Here is a 14,945-nt window from a genome sequence, read left to right as displayed (position 1 = left end):
TAGCCAACCTATCTAATGGAAAGTTCAAAGCCCTGGTCATCAAAATGCTCACAGAACTGATTGAACTTGGTCACAAAATGAAAGGACAAATGAAGAATATCCAAAATGAAATAAAGCAAAATATTCAGGGAACCAGAAGTGACAGGAAGGAAACCAGAACTCAAATCAACAATTTGGAACAAAAGGAAAAAATAAACATCCAACTGGAACAGAATGAAGAAACAAAAATTAAAAAAAAAATTAAGAGAGGCTTGGGAACCTCTGGGACAACTTTAAACATTCCAATATCTGAATTATAGGGATGCCAAAAGGAGAAGAATAAGAGCAAGAAATCAAAAATTTATTTGAACAAATAATGAAGGAAAACTTCCCTAATCTAGCAAAGGGAATAAACTTCCAGGAATTCCAGGAAGCCCAGAGAATCCCAAAGAAGTTGGATTCAAAGAGGAACACACCAAGACACATCATCATTAAGTTACCCAAGATTAAATATAAAGAGAGAATCTCAAAAGCAGCAAGAGGCAAGGAGACAGTTACCTACAAAGGAGTTCTTGTAAGACTATCAGTTGATTTCTCAAAAGAAATCTTAAAGGCAAAAAGGGGCTGGAAAGAAGTATTCCAAGTCATGAAAGGCAATGACCTATATCCAAGATTACTCTATCCAGCAAAGCTATCATTTAGAATGGAAGAGCAGATAAAGTGCTTCCCAGATTAGGTCAGGTTAAAGGAGTTCATCATCACCAAGCCCTTATTATATGAAATATTAAAGGGTCTTCTCTAAGAAATCAAAGAAGATCAAAAACTATGAATAGTAAAATGACAACAAACTCACAACTATCAACAACTGAACCTAAAAAAAGAGAAAAACAACAAAAATAAAACCTAAGCAAACAACTAGAACAGGACCAGAATCAGAGAAATGAACATCACATGGAGGGTTTTCAGTAGGGAGAAATTTGGCGGGGGGGAAGGTACAGAGAATAAGAAGCATAATTGGTAGCCATAAAATAGACAAGGAGAAGTTAAGAGTGGTATAGGAAACAGAGAATTCAAAGAACTTATATGTACAACCCATGGGCATGAACTAAGGGGGGAATGCTGAAGAGTTGGGGGGTACAGGGAAAAGAGGAGATAAGGGGGGAAATGGAAAACTGTAATAGCATAATCAATAAAATACACTTAAAAATTTAAAAATAAAAATGGGCAAAGAACCTGAATAGATACTCCTCCAAAGAGGACATACAGATGGTCAATAGACATGTGAAAAGATGCTCAGTGCCACTAATCATCATAGAAGTGCAAAGTAGAACCACAATGAGATATCGCCTCCCATCTGTCAGAATGGCTACCATCAAAAAGTCAACAAACAACAAGTGCTGGCGAGGATGTCGAGAAAGAGGGACCCTTTTGCACTGTTGGGGGGAATGCAGGCTGATGCAGCCACTGTGGAAAACTGTGGAGCAGTTTCCTCAAAAAATTAAAAGTGAAGCTGCCTTATGACCAAGTGATTTCACTTCTGGGAATGTATATGAAGAAACCCAAAACACTGATTCAAAAGAATATATGTAACCTTATGTTCATTGCAGCGTTACTTACAATCGCCAAGATCTGGAAGCCAGCAAGTGTCCATCAGTACATGAATGAATAAAAAAACAGTGGTACATTTACATAGTGGAATACTACTTGGCTATAATAAGAAGGAAATCTTACCTTTTCCAAAAGCATGGATGAACCTGGAGAGTATTATGCTGAATAAAATAAGCCAGGCAAAGACAAATACCATATGACTTCACTTATATGTGGAATCTGATGAACAAAATAAACTGAAAACAAAATAGAAACAGACCCTTAGATACAGAGAACAGACTGACAGCTGCCAGAGGGGAAATCAGTGGAGGGTCTGGTTGAAGGAAGGTGAAAGGATTAAGCAAAAAACAAAACCCATAGACACAGACAACAGTATGGTGATATCCAGAAAGAAAGGGGTGTGGGTGAGGGCAGGTAGAAGAGGATAAATGGGGAATAAATGGTGACAGAAGGGAACTTGACTTGGGGTGGTTAACACACAATACAGTATACACATGATGTGTTACAGAATTATACACTTGAACCCTATTTTATTTTGTTAACCAATGTCACGCCAATAAATTCAATTTAAAAAGTCACAGGTATGTTTAATAGAACTACAAACACAAAACTCATTTCTTATAGAGTCTATAAATAACCATAAACATAAATGTTATTTCCATACATACATGTGACAAAAATTGAACCTATTTAAAATCATGGAAGAATATTTTCTGTGGTAAAAAATAATCAGTTTTTGTTTTTTAACATGCTACTTTTACAAGCCGACCAGAATTACAAGGCATCTCTTCTTTATAAAGAGTTTGGAGGCAACTCTCATTTCCAGGGGAGACATGAGCATATTTGACTTAATTGTTCTCATGCAAAAATTGTTTTAAAGCGAAAGTCTGAGAGCTCATAACAACACAGCACATTTGCAAAGGCTATTCCCCCGCAGATACCGAGCTTCGTGCAGAGGCGCCCCCACAGCCGCAGAGGCTGGGTATCTGCGGGCTGTGCTGTGGAGTGCAGCAGTGCGGTCTTCCAGCAACGTAACCTGGCACTCGCGCAGAAGTCTCCTGTTTTCCTTAAGGGATCTCAGAACCAGCTGGATGGAAAGTACCCTGATTTCAGGCAGTCAGCTCTTCCATTTCTTTAAGGAAAATTTCAAATATCCCTTACTTTTGAAAAGCAATGTGTCGTAGAACACAGAGCTGCAGAGACAGGAGCCACGCGGCTGCAAATAGGCCGCTCAGCAGGCAGTGGAGTCGGTGGCACTGCAACCCCGGCCAGGCCCTGGCGGCCACGCAGAGAATTCACGCTTCCTATCACGCTCCCAAAGAAGTCTGGGCACCACATCACAAATTAGGCCTTTGGGGAAGGGAACAAAAAGTCCCTATACCAGACTCCCTATTTCGAAATCTGGTCCCTAGTAACCCCCAGTGCTAATCAAGGTAAAAGAAAGTGCCAGGCCTGAACATGCTTTGTGCTGTTAGAGTCCTGTGCACACAGGAACTCTGGTTCCCAAGGGCCGCGGGCGCCTCAAGGGCACGAGCTCTGGTTTGGCGGTGGGCAGTCAGAAAGTGACAATGGTGGGTGGTTCAGCAGTTTGCAGGTGGACGGCAGATTTTAAGCAGCACTCATTTCCAAATGATCTGGTCTCTTATTGTGTTCAATTTGAGTATCGATACGGAAACAACCAGAACACACTATAGAAAACTCAAATAGAACAGAAAAACAAGTTCCATGGGTAAAGAAATATGCTATGCTTATAGAGTGGAATCAAATTCAGCCCTTAAAAGGGCAGAATTATGATACAAATGACATAGATGAATTGTAGAAACTTTATAAGAAATCAAAAAAGCCAGATACAAAAGACAATATACTGTATTATTCCGTTTATATGAAGCTCAAAAGCAGCCACAACGAGTCCATAGGGACAGGAGTCACCAGAGTGGTAGGGAGGTGACAGAGACCTGAGTGGAGGGAGAGCGAAGAAACCACCTGAGGTGAAGGGGATGTTCAGTGCCTTTACTGGACACTGTTTACACAGGTGTATATGTGCATCAAGTGCCCTCATCCAGTTCTACTGTTAAAATGTGTACATCTCTCTGAAGGTAGATTTTACCTCAGTATATTTTCCTTTTTTCTCTCTTCTTTTTCCTATTTCTCACCTGCCCCCCTTCCCTCCCTCCACCTGTTTTGCTCTCCCTTGCTCCCTCTCTCTCTCTCTCTGCAAAGACAGAAGCCTTTCCATTTAAACTAGTCTCTCCCCATCATCTCTCCTAGTCCCCGGGGAAGCAGCCCTTTCTCCTCAATTTCTAGGAATATTGACCTGGGTTTTAAGCTCGGTTAACCCAAGGCAGTCATCTGAAATTTAGAGCAGAAAGCTCCTGGAACTAGATTCTGTCTGCCCTAAGCCTGAGACTCTCAGACCTTCTGCCCACTCTCGGGGTGGGGGTGGGGGGGTGGCACCAATAGGGCGGGAGATGTTGGAGGGGTACAGTAAAGGAGCATGGGGCTCTTTTCCAGCTCTGCTACAAGCTACTCATAGGACACTGAAACATTTTTGCTCGAATCATCTAATCAAACTGAATAATTGTCGTAAAACGATTTTTTTTAACCTGGGCTTTATCATCCCAGAGGAAACATATCTTGCCAACTTCTAAATGATTCAGGGAGACCACTTCCAGAATCTTTCGGGCCAGGTAAGGTATCCACAAGGTTAACCCACTACTGATTTAAATTACTGCATGGCAGGGTTTAACACCTGAAATCTCAATGCTGATCAGTGAGCAGTCCTTCAGCAGCCATGGGGTTAAGGAACATCCCTCTCCTGTACCCCTGAAGCTGTTGGATCTTAGACCAAAATAAAATCCAAATAGGAAATCAATCGAATGATTCCTGATCAATGCACCGTAGTTGGATTTACAGAAACACCTTATAGTTTTCTTTCAGTCAAAGCACCAAGAATCCCACTGCTCTGGCCCTCTGGCCCACTAGGTATCAGGCAGGGAAAGAGGTGACAGCAGCTGTCTCTGGGGAAAGAAGTCATGAGAGGCCATCTCTGTCTTACTCACATCTGTGTTCATCTATGGGTTTGGTTTTACAATCAGTACATTGTTTTTATAATCAGACACACACAAAAAAAACTAAAGATAAAACAAATACTTCTAGGAAGAGGAAGAGATGAATGGTTAATTGTAACAGTCAACTCCACACTCCATCGCCCATATTATGTAAAAAAAACAACCCTAGACTGACTTGTTCAAAGATAATGTCAGAACAACAGCAACGAAATGATATTGAGGGCAGTGTCTGCTCTTTTCACTTAGTTTCAAAGACAAGGGATCGGCTGAGTGCTGTGGGACTAAAGGCTTTTATGGAAAAAATTAATCTGTGTACATGGCATTTTCTTATTATTTTAACATTTTAGTTACATTGTATAACGTGGTAGATAGCATCAGGCTGTTGAATTGCCAGGCCTATTCACTATTCCTACAAAGATCAACAATGCAGCACTGAGTGAATTCTTCAAGTCTTTATTTTAAAATATAATATCAAACTAAAAAGACTCAGTGGAGAAGGTGCCTCCCTGAAACTCACTAGAAATTGGTACTTAAGCTTTTATATGTTGGAACTTTCCACTGAATTAGGAAAACAGGCTCCAATGTATTAACGAGTAAATTTAGCACCACTTATGCCAAAATGTCTGTGCACGCTGGACTTCAAAATGCAACATGAGCAAAAGCTAAAAACAATCATGAATAATTCAGATCATATCATATATGTCAGACTAGAAAGAAAGATATTTCATTTTAAACGAGAAAGACTATTCAGCATAAAAGGTCATTATGTGGGACCAGAACCAAACAAAAGGATTTTAGGACACATGCCTTGTGCTCAGGTATCTGAGAAAACATGTTTAATAATGAAAAATAATATAACATGAATTAAAGTCCCTCCCTTTCCATCCCTTGTTACCACCAGAGAGTAACATTGAGTTTCCAGTCAGATGACTCTCGGTGGACTGCCTGCCAAGGGTCAGCATTGTATGATACACAAAAGATTCAAGGTGTGACTCAAGGTGTCTCGTGCCTGAGTGAAGAATACTACAACAGAAAACAGTCAGAGAGCATGGGACAGTGCTGAGTCATGCAATACAAAGCACAAGAACTATTGGAAATGTACAACCACCTGTGCCACAGGCTGCAAGGAAACAAAGGGTGCACTCAGCTCTTGATGCCCACTTCTTTCTGCTCAATCTAGAGAATAGGGAAAGGTATTGGCAGGGTAAGTGGAGCAAGATAAGGAGGTCGTAAAGATCTTCTAAGAGTCATATCATAAATAATGGTTTTGTAAAAAAAGGTCTTTGTAAAAGTATTTGACAAGGAATTCAAGGGCAACACACAGCAGTCAAATTTATTTTAGGAGCAAATAACTTTGGAAGTTAAATTGGAATGAATTAGAATTAGAGGAGACTATGACTGGCAGCTAGGAAACCAACTGGGAGAATGACAGTGGCTGATGGTGGTAGAGACGGAGAGAAAGGAATAAATGTCAACACTATTGTCAAGAGTGATTTGCAACCTTGGACTTGATTATATGTGACGAAGGAGGGAAGGGGTGGAGTCATCCCTGAGTAAAGTCGTGGGCTGGTGGCTCAGAGCACAGGCTCTAGTGTTCCCACCAGTTAGCAGTGGGGCCCTGGCCAAGCTTCTTACACCTCTGTTGCTTGGTTTATTCATTGTAAAACGTAAATAACAATAAGGCCTGCCTTACGGAATGCTTATGAAGATTCACTGAGACAGTGCACATAAAGTGCTCAGCTATCACCGGGTGCATATTAGATGCATGTGTTAGTTACACGTGGGCTCACTTGCTGCAACAGAAGCCTTAAACTGGAGTGGCTTAAGTAAGATAGAGTGTATTTTCCTGATCTCCAGGGGGAAGCAATCTGTTGCTCTGCCGTCACTGAGTTGATACACTTATCTAATGGCCCAAGGCATCTCCATTCCAGCTGTGGGCAAAAGAAAAAGAAAAAGTAAAAAAGAATGGAATTACAGCTAAAATGCAGGAGTTGTGTCATTATAGAAAAAGGGAGAATGCATATCAGAGGGACAGTGAATAGCTAGCAATATTCAATACATGTCAATGTTCTATAAAGATATAAAATAACCACTTGAAGGAGAGAAGAAAAGTAGGACAAAGTGTTTATTGTGGATGATACTTGGTGAACTTAAGACATAAAATATTTCCAATGTTTTACTGAAGGAGAAGGATTCAGAAAAAACTATGCTATAAACTTAAGAATCATGAGGAGCCAAAAGGATCTGATCTCTATGTAACAGAGTATTGCAAGAATTAAAGTATTTAAAACAAAACTACAGGAACACCCAAATATCATTAATAAGCTGTTTTCAAAGAGAGGGAGAATATATCCTAATATTGAAAAAAACTCAGTAAGCTCACAATGGAATTTCTACTTATGATTTTCCTCTTCTGAAGAAATGTACAACATCAAGGAAATATTAATAATTTTATTCTCATGAAATGTCTTTGAAAGAAAACATAGCCTTAAATGTTTATGTCAGTGTATGAACATTTGCTTTTAGGTAGCTCATGAGGTATGCAACAACTCATTTTAGAGTCATAACCTGGAAGCAAGTTGTCCCCGCCACTTTATGATTGCAAAGGTTTGCCGCTCCCTCGTGGCTGCCATCTGTGCCTGTAGGGACCATTGGCCATTGACTGCCCTAAATCTTGACATGCTTTCAAACCCAAGCTTGATTCAGGATCTCTACCTCTCACCCAATAGAGTGGATAATCAGTTAGCTTTCTGTATTTATGATTATTCTTGTTTTAAAATCTGGCCCTAAGTGAAGTCTATAGAAAACCAATTTTTCCACATCCCTGAGTAATGGAATCAAATTTCTGGCTTTAGAATTTAACTAATTTCCATCCCTCCAGACTATATGGGTTATTTTTAGCTCTTTATGGTTTAGTCAAAAGCAAAATCAACATTTCTAACAGCCTGTGGTTTCACAAGAGAAGATAGATGACTTTTTCTGCACGGGGCACTTTCCCAAGCAGGAATATCCTGTGTGTGAGCCAAGGAAAGGGCCCTGTGGAGGCAGGCTGCACAGGTGATGAGGTCTCCCAAGGCGCCCCTCTTTCCACCTCCACAGCACAGTTAACACAAGCTCAGCATTCAGCCTCCAGGTGCAAGAAAGATAACCCACAGGCTGATCCTCAGATGGATCATTGTACCCACTTTCTCTAGACTACCAGTCCAAATAGCCCCTGGCTGCATTTTCTTGTTGTTGTTGTTGTTGTTGTTGTTGTTGTTGTTGTTGTTAGTCCAAGCAGGTAATACAATTGCTTCTCCAATTAGGAAGTGCACTGAAATGTCCTCCACCCCTCCCTGCCTGCTGCAAATCCAGTCAGGTGGTCTGTGGAGATTTCTGGGGATCAGAGAGCAGCAGCTTGGCCACTTCCTATTCATGGATTAATGTGACAAAGGTTTGTAATATAACCTTGGAGAAGGAAGCAAAGATACTATTAGAAAATAATGTAAGGGTTATTCTTTTACAGGAAATTGATCTAAATCATATAATGGACAGGAAGAAAATCAATCATTAAGGTAGAAAGGTGTGTTTATTCTTAGATACTTAGAAAAAAAACCCCACCACCATCCACTGGATCAGAGCCCTTCCCATATCCTACCCCACCCCTTTCTCCACTACTCAAAACTTTTCCATCTGTAGAGGTTTTTCCAGAAGATAAAGTCATTGACTTTTAGTGGGTGTCTTGAGGCATATAAAAAGGACTTAAGTAGTGGCAATAATTGCATTAAAATCAAACATTGTGAATGTTTTATCTGATAAATAAAAATTGCACTTTATCATAGATTTTGTCTTTGTTCCTGTTATTACTAAAAATGACCATGCTTTCTTATGTTTATTGTTTATTTTCACTTGTATTTCTCCCTTTGTAACTGCCCATTTGTATTCTCTGACTTCCAGTCTGATGATAAATAATAGTAATGAGAGTGAACATCCTTGTCTTTTATGTAAATTTATTGGAAATTCTTCTAGTGTTTCCCCATGACTATGATTTCTGCTGTTAAGTCCTGGTTTTTTAAAAATAAAACTTTAAAATTAAGGCTACTTTCTTTAGTTTCCAAGTTACTGAAGATATCCCTCAAAAATGATGTTGCTTCTGCAGAAGATGAGACCCTCATCACCTGTTTCTAAATCTTTCATATCAGAACTAGTTTAATGTGCACAGACAGGAGGGCATCAGGCTTGCAGGGAGGCCTCGCCAGCTCCTGCCCTTCCTGGCAGCTGGCCCTGAAGAACAAAGCCACATCCAAATGAAGCAGCTATTTAGGTTAAGGAGGAAGAGAGGAAAAACTCCTGAGACTTTCCTGGGCAGCAGGTGTACCCTGAGCATCATGCTGGGCACTATCTTACGTAGTTCTCTCTGAGGGTTGAGGAGATGGCTGATGCCCTTGAACTCTTTGGTCTCTTCAGCACCATTAACCCACATCCACCCCAGTGGATTTTCAGCCAGTCCCATTAAGGCATCTTGTCAGAACCATCCCACATCATTTGCAGAGTAGAGTGAATTATCAATAAAATTGTAACGAGTAAAAAAAATGGATGTTGAACTTCATCAAATGGCCTTTCTAGCATCTATCATATACTTTCTCTCCGTATTGCTGATAAAGCGAGTTACTTCAATAGATCTCCGAATGCTGAGCCATCTTTGTATTTCTGAAATTTGGCATAGTGTTGTTTAATATTCTTCTAGATGGCTTTTTAAAGTATTTCTGTTTCTATGTTCACAATGGATGTCTGCAAATTCCTTTTCTGGTGCTATCCTCCCAGCTCTGGAACTAGTGACATACCGCTTTCATAGGGTGAATTGCTAATTTGTGTATCTTAGTCTATGTTTTGCAATAGCCTTAATATTTCAAATTTTTTTGTGCCTTGAAAGTTGAATTGTATTCTCTGGTCAAGTATTTGTATCTGATGCCTATGGGTCAGGGGGGAGGTAGGAGAGAGAGCTCTTTGATTATATTTCTTTAATTTTTAAATTATATTCATTTACAGTTTCTACCTATTCTTGAACCCCAATTGTTAGTGTTTTACAGAAAAGTTAATTCATTTCAGCTATCTTTTCAAATTTGTAGGCATAAATGTATAGTGTTCATTTAAAGTAGTTAAATTTCTCCATTATTCGAGTAAATACTTCCTCGTTACTAATGTTGCATATTTGTGTTGTTTATATAGTCTTTTAAAAAATAGGTCTAACAACAATACTTTTGCTTTCTATTTCATTAATTTCTGCTCTTAATTCCTTTATTCTTATTCTTTTTTTAAGATTTTATTTATTTCTTTTTAGAGAGGGAAGGGAGGGAAATAGAGAAACAGAGAAAGAAACATCAATGTGCAGTTGCTGGGGGTCATGGCCTGCAACCCAGGCATGTACCCTGACTGGGAATTGAACCTGCGACATTTTGGTTTGCAGCCCGCGCTCAATCCACTGAGCTATGCCAGCCAGGGCTTATTCTTATTCTTTAGTATTGCAACTTATTTACCTTCTGGGTGAAATGTGTAGCTCACATATTTTGAATCTTTTTTATTTTGCTTTCAAAAAGAAATATAAAGTTTAATGTTCTGTTTTCACTATCATTTATGTATAAATTTTAATTTATTGTTATAACCATGATACAATAACATCTTAATTTCAGAATACTAAAGAGTTAACAATTGAAGAGTTTTCTTTACTACCCCTTTCTACCACATAATTTTTACTTGCCTCTGTAACCTATTTTTAAGTTTCTTATTTAAAATGATTTCTTCAAGATTATTTTACTGTCTTCCTTTGTTCTTTGTTTTACCATCTTTTAGTGGTTGATTTCTTGCCCTGTGGCTTTGTAGGTCCAGGATGTCTTCTTTGGGGGATTTATTGATACTTTTCTTTTGGCCTAATGCGTAATCAATCTTTGTGTGTGAATCTTTCATAGTCAACTTACTTTTAAGTGAAGCTAATTTTTAGCCAATTTCTATATTTACAGTTCAAAATAAAAATAAAGTGATATCAAGAAAAACATAGCCTGAGTTCTGAGATAGATTTTGATGGCTCATTAAATTATGGAGTACAGTGGCCTCAAAACCTGAGCCTTCATCATCCTTCCTCCTTCACACTTGAGTCACTGTCAGTGGCTGAACTGTGTCCTCCAAACCTTGGAAACTGAAGTTCCAACCCCCGGTACTTTAGAATGTAACCTTCTTTGGATATAAGGTCTTTAAGTTAGGTGCTTAAGTTAAAATGAGTCCATTAAGGTGGGATCTTAATTCAATAAAATGGGTTTCCTTCCACAGAGAGGAAGAGACCCCAGAGTGTGTGCACATGGACAAGGCCATGAGAGGTTGCGATGAGAAGGTGGTCATCTGTAAGACAAGGAGAAGGTTCCCAGGGGACACCACACAAGCTGAAGCCTTGACCTTGGACTTTCAGCCTGCAGAACTGGGGGAAAATGCTTTCTGTTTTTAAGTCAGCCAATCTGTGATATGGCAGCCCTGGGTGACTAATGAAATCACTTAGACCACAGCTCCCACCACACCCTTCACAACAGACCAAGTGCACTTACTATTTATCAGTCATACCTGCACTCACTGTTGCTTTTCTTAGGGTAAAGAAATATCTCTCAGTACCCATGCCTTAATCATGTGTAACAAAAATTGTACAAATTAGATCACTTTACTCATTATGTAATTCACCTGTTCCCAATAGACATTAACTCATCCCTTTAATTTGCTCATTCTTTTCTCTGTGCTTGAAGTTGACCACACCAGGCACTTAGCAACAGGTCAGCATCTGGTCTGAGGCCATGAATTCAGCTTTCAGACTCTTGTTCATTGCTCTTTTCCACTCACTATGCTACTCATTCCATAGGCTCAAAGATTTACTTTTCTCTCCATCCCTACAGATAAAATAGAATTGGGTGATAGTCAAACCACTACACTTCAGGCTTTTGTGAAAATAAACATTTCTGAAGCTTAGCATAAGGTTTAATACCTTTTCATCCAGAAAAATTCAGCTTTACTTTATAATAAAAGTATGATCTAGGACAGGGATATTCTTCAGGGATATCTGGATGTGCAATCCTGCAAACATTATTGGTTTATACAGGTCAGTCATCTTCTGGTGAAAAAGATAATTTTTTAGCTCTGAAATATTTAAAGAAGTAGCCAAGACAGAGAGAATATTGAAAGTTTAAAATTGAAATCCACTTGCTGTGGAAACTGCTTAAGGCCTGTATCACCTTTAATATTTCTTTGACTGAAAGCCATTATATAATTATGCAATAAGTCTTTGCCCTTTAAATCAGTAAAACGCATATTAAGTAGCTTTCCTTTAAAGGGACTGAAATGAGAATGGGCTTGAAAAAGAGTGGATGGGGGAAAGTACTTGTTGATTTTTCCTATATAAAATAATTTTCATTATTTTTCCATCTTCCATGTTCATTAAAGATAATGTAAACAAGTAAAAAAGAAGAAAATACCCATCTATAATCTCACCATCCTCAGTAGTAACAAATTTTGCTAGTTTGATGTACATATTTCTAATCAGTTTTGTATAGACATAGTTATAATTTTTAGTGAAAAGTCTTTTTAAATTGGTGTTTTAGGTTGACTTGCCCTAGAACAGGGTGTCAAACTCATTTTCACTGGGAACCATATCGGCCTCACAGTTGCCTTCAAAGGGCCAAATGTAATTGCAACTCCTTAACAATTAAGGAGTAGTTACATTTATACAGTCCTAAAATTATTTCCTCCCTTTGAAGGCAACCATGAGGCTGATGTGGCCCCCAGTGAAAATGAGTTTGACTCCCCTGACCTAGAAGAAAGCCTTAAGACAAGGATTTGAGTGCAAGCAGTTCATTTGAGTGATGACATCAGGAAACACAGGTAGGAGAGTAGAGATGTGAGACAGCGAAGGGAAAGCAGCCAGTAAGAGGGTGTATTATCTGGGTATTTATCACTATGAATAACTGGACTGATCCCAATGAGGAACTCTGGGAGTAAGTATGGAACACGGGCCTTGAAGTTATCTCAACCAAGGGGTGAACGACCTGTACTGTTTGTACATAAACTCCATCAGTTACTGGGTGAGGGGCATAATGCTTCAGCACTTCTGGTCTGGTAAGTACATGGACAAAAGTCAGGCAGACAGAAGTAGACGCTGGCTACAGGAAGTCCAGCAGGCAGACACTGAGATAGTGAGGGTGAAGGTGTGTGGCTGTGGCACATAGCATCTTACACAACTGGAACATTGTTTGGTAACCTGTTTTATTCACTTATCATACTTTGGACTTTTGCATGATATTAAATAGTCTCAGTATAGTATTGCCACTTCTTTTGTTCACATACTAATCAATTGAATGACTATGTTAATTTCTGATTATGGGCATTTGGGATTTCTACTTTTTTCATTATAATATGCAAATTTTGAAAAATATGCTTGTATTACAACATTTTGTGCAACTATAGTGATACCATTGTTATACATAGCTCAAATTTGAATTACTGCATCAAAGGATATGCAAAATTTTATGGCTTTTGATTTGCCTTGCAAAGCTGCTCTCTAGAAAGATGGTACTGACTTACACAATTAACAATGGGGGGTTTTTTTTCTATTGTTTCCTGTTCAATATTGAGCCAAAAGAACATGGTTGACCCAAAGAGCCATGAGGGTGATGCTGCCACCCTGGTGGGCTTGAAGGTCAGAGCATCAAACCAACGAGTATTATCCTTGAACCTTAAGATCTAATGGCATTTGCCTTGCTGGTTTTGGACTTACTTGTACCAGTCACCTCACTCTTCCTTCCACTTTCTCCCTTTGTGATGAGAATGTCTAGCCAATGCCTCTCCACCATTGTATTTTGTAAGAACATAACTTGTCTGGTTTCACAGGTTTACAGTTGGAGAAGAATTTTGCCTCAAGGTGAACCATATCTTAAATCTTACTCATATCTGATTTAGATGACATTTAGGTGAGACTTTGGGCTTCACAGTTTAGAGTTGATGCTAGAAGGAGTAAAAAGTTTGAGGGTTACTAGAATGGAATGAACATATTTTTCAAAAGAGAAAACTATAAACTTGGTGGGGAGCAGTGGTAAATGCTATAGTATAAATTATAAATTTTGTCCCTCCAAAAATTAATATGTTGAAGCTGCAACCACCAATGTGATAATAATTGGAGCTGTGGGATATAATGAATTTTAGATGAGGTCAAGAGGGTGGAAGAGACACGAGAGGTTCTCCCCTCCCTTCTCCTCCCCTCTCCTCTCTTCTCTCTCTGCCATGTAAGACACAACAAAAAGGCAGTCATCTGCAATCCAGGCAGAGAGCTTACACCTGAATCCTAACATGCTGGCACTCTAATCTTGGACTTCCCAGCCTCCAGAACAATGAGAAATAAATTGCTGTTTTTTAAGCCACCCAGTCAACAGAATGTGGTATTTTATTTTGGCAGCCTGAGGTGACCACTACATCTGGTTTAATTCCAGGTTTGAAATCTGATGTTCTCTAAACATGTACAGGCTGGTGCAAATGTACCAGATGAGAACTAAGTTAGAGAAACAAGATAGTTAAACTGGTAGGTATATGGGGAGTTAGTGCAGGTAAACCTTGACTAATGCAAACTAGGGGACAGAATAGAACTAGGCAAATATATTTTGCCCTTTTAACTATCTTCCATGAACTACTCTGAGGTGTGATTCCCCCTTACAGTCCTCTGGGAAGTTCTGAATGCCAAGCAAACTTGCCCTTTGAGCAACCGCTGGGTTGGTTTCCAGTTCACTGTGTTTCATGTCTTTTTTGCCTTCTTTCTCTTTTTCCCTCTGTCTTACCACACACATGTTCCTCTTTAGGCAGCAACATGTAATTGCTGCCTCAGACTCTGCTTTCTTGAGGACCCAGGATAATAAATATGTTTTTTATAAGGACACTATATTTTATTATGATAGGAATAAAGTCCAATGAGCTTATAGAAAACATATATAATATGTGCAAAAATTATTGAATTGGGCCATTTTATGTTTGAGGTGGCTATTCAGATACCATTATCTTTTAAAGTGCAAGAAATTGAGTTCCAGTTATATCCTTGTATAAAAGCATGGTCTGAATTATAACATATATTTCACTGGATTCATGACTTTTAGACAACTATACCCCAAGTAATCTGAATTTATAAACTATAAACTTGATGGGAGATCTCAAATATAGAGTCCTTAAAGAGATTTACTTTAATATTTATTAATCTTGTAGATCTATTTTAAAAAGTAAATTGAATGTGCAAATAAT

General features: G+C 38.9%; 1 long non-coding RNA gene across 1 annotated transcript in view; it reads left to right on the top strand.

Moving 5' to 3' along the window:
- Positions 1–12,599, top strand: part of LOC118502211 — a 32,558-nt gene extending 19,959 nt beyond the window's left edge. The window contains exons 4-5 of the long non-coding RNA XR_004904914.1: positions 3,541–3,546; positions 12,588–12,599. This is a non-coding gene — a long non-coding RNA (uncharacterized LOC118502211). The remainder of the gene's footprint in view (positions 1–3,540; positions 3,547–12,587) is intronic.
- Positions 12,600–14,945: the final 2,346 nt, after the last annotated feature.

This window comes from Phyllostomus discolor, chromosome 1, assembly GCF_004126475.2.
Source record: "Phyllostomus discolor isolate MPI-MPIP mPhyDis1 chromosome 1, mPhyDis1.pri.v3, whole genome shotgun sequence".
Taxonomy (NCBI): domain Eukaryota; kingdom Metazoa; phylum Chordata; class Mammalia; order Chiroptera; family Phyllostomidae; genus Phyllostomus; species Phyllostomus discolor.
The sequence above is the reverse complement of the archived record's forward strand: the minus strand, read 5'-3'. Positions and strand labels throughout refer to the sequence as shown.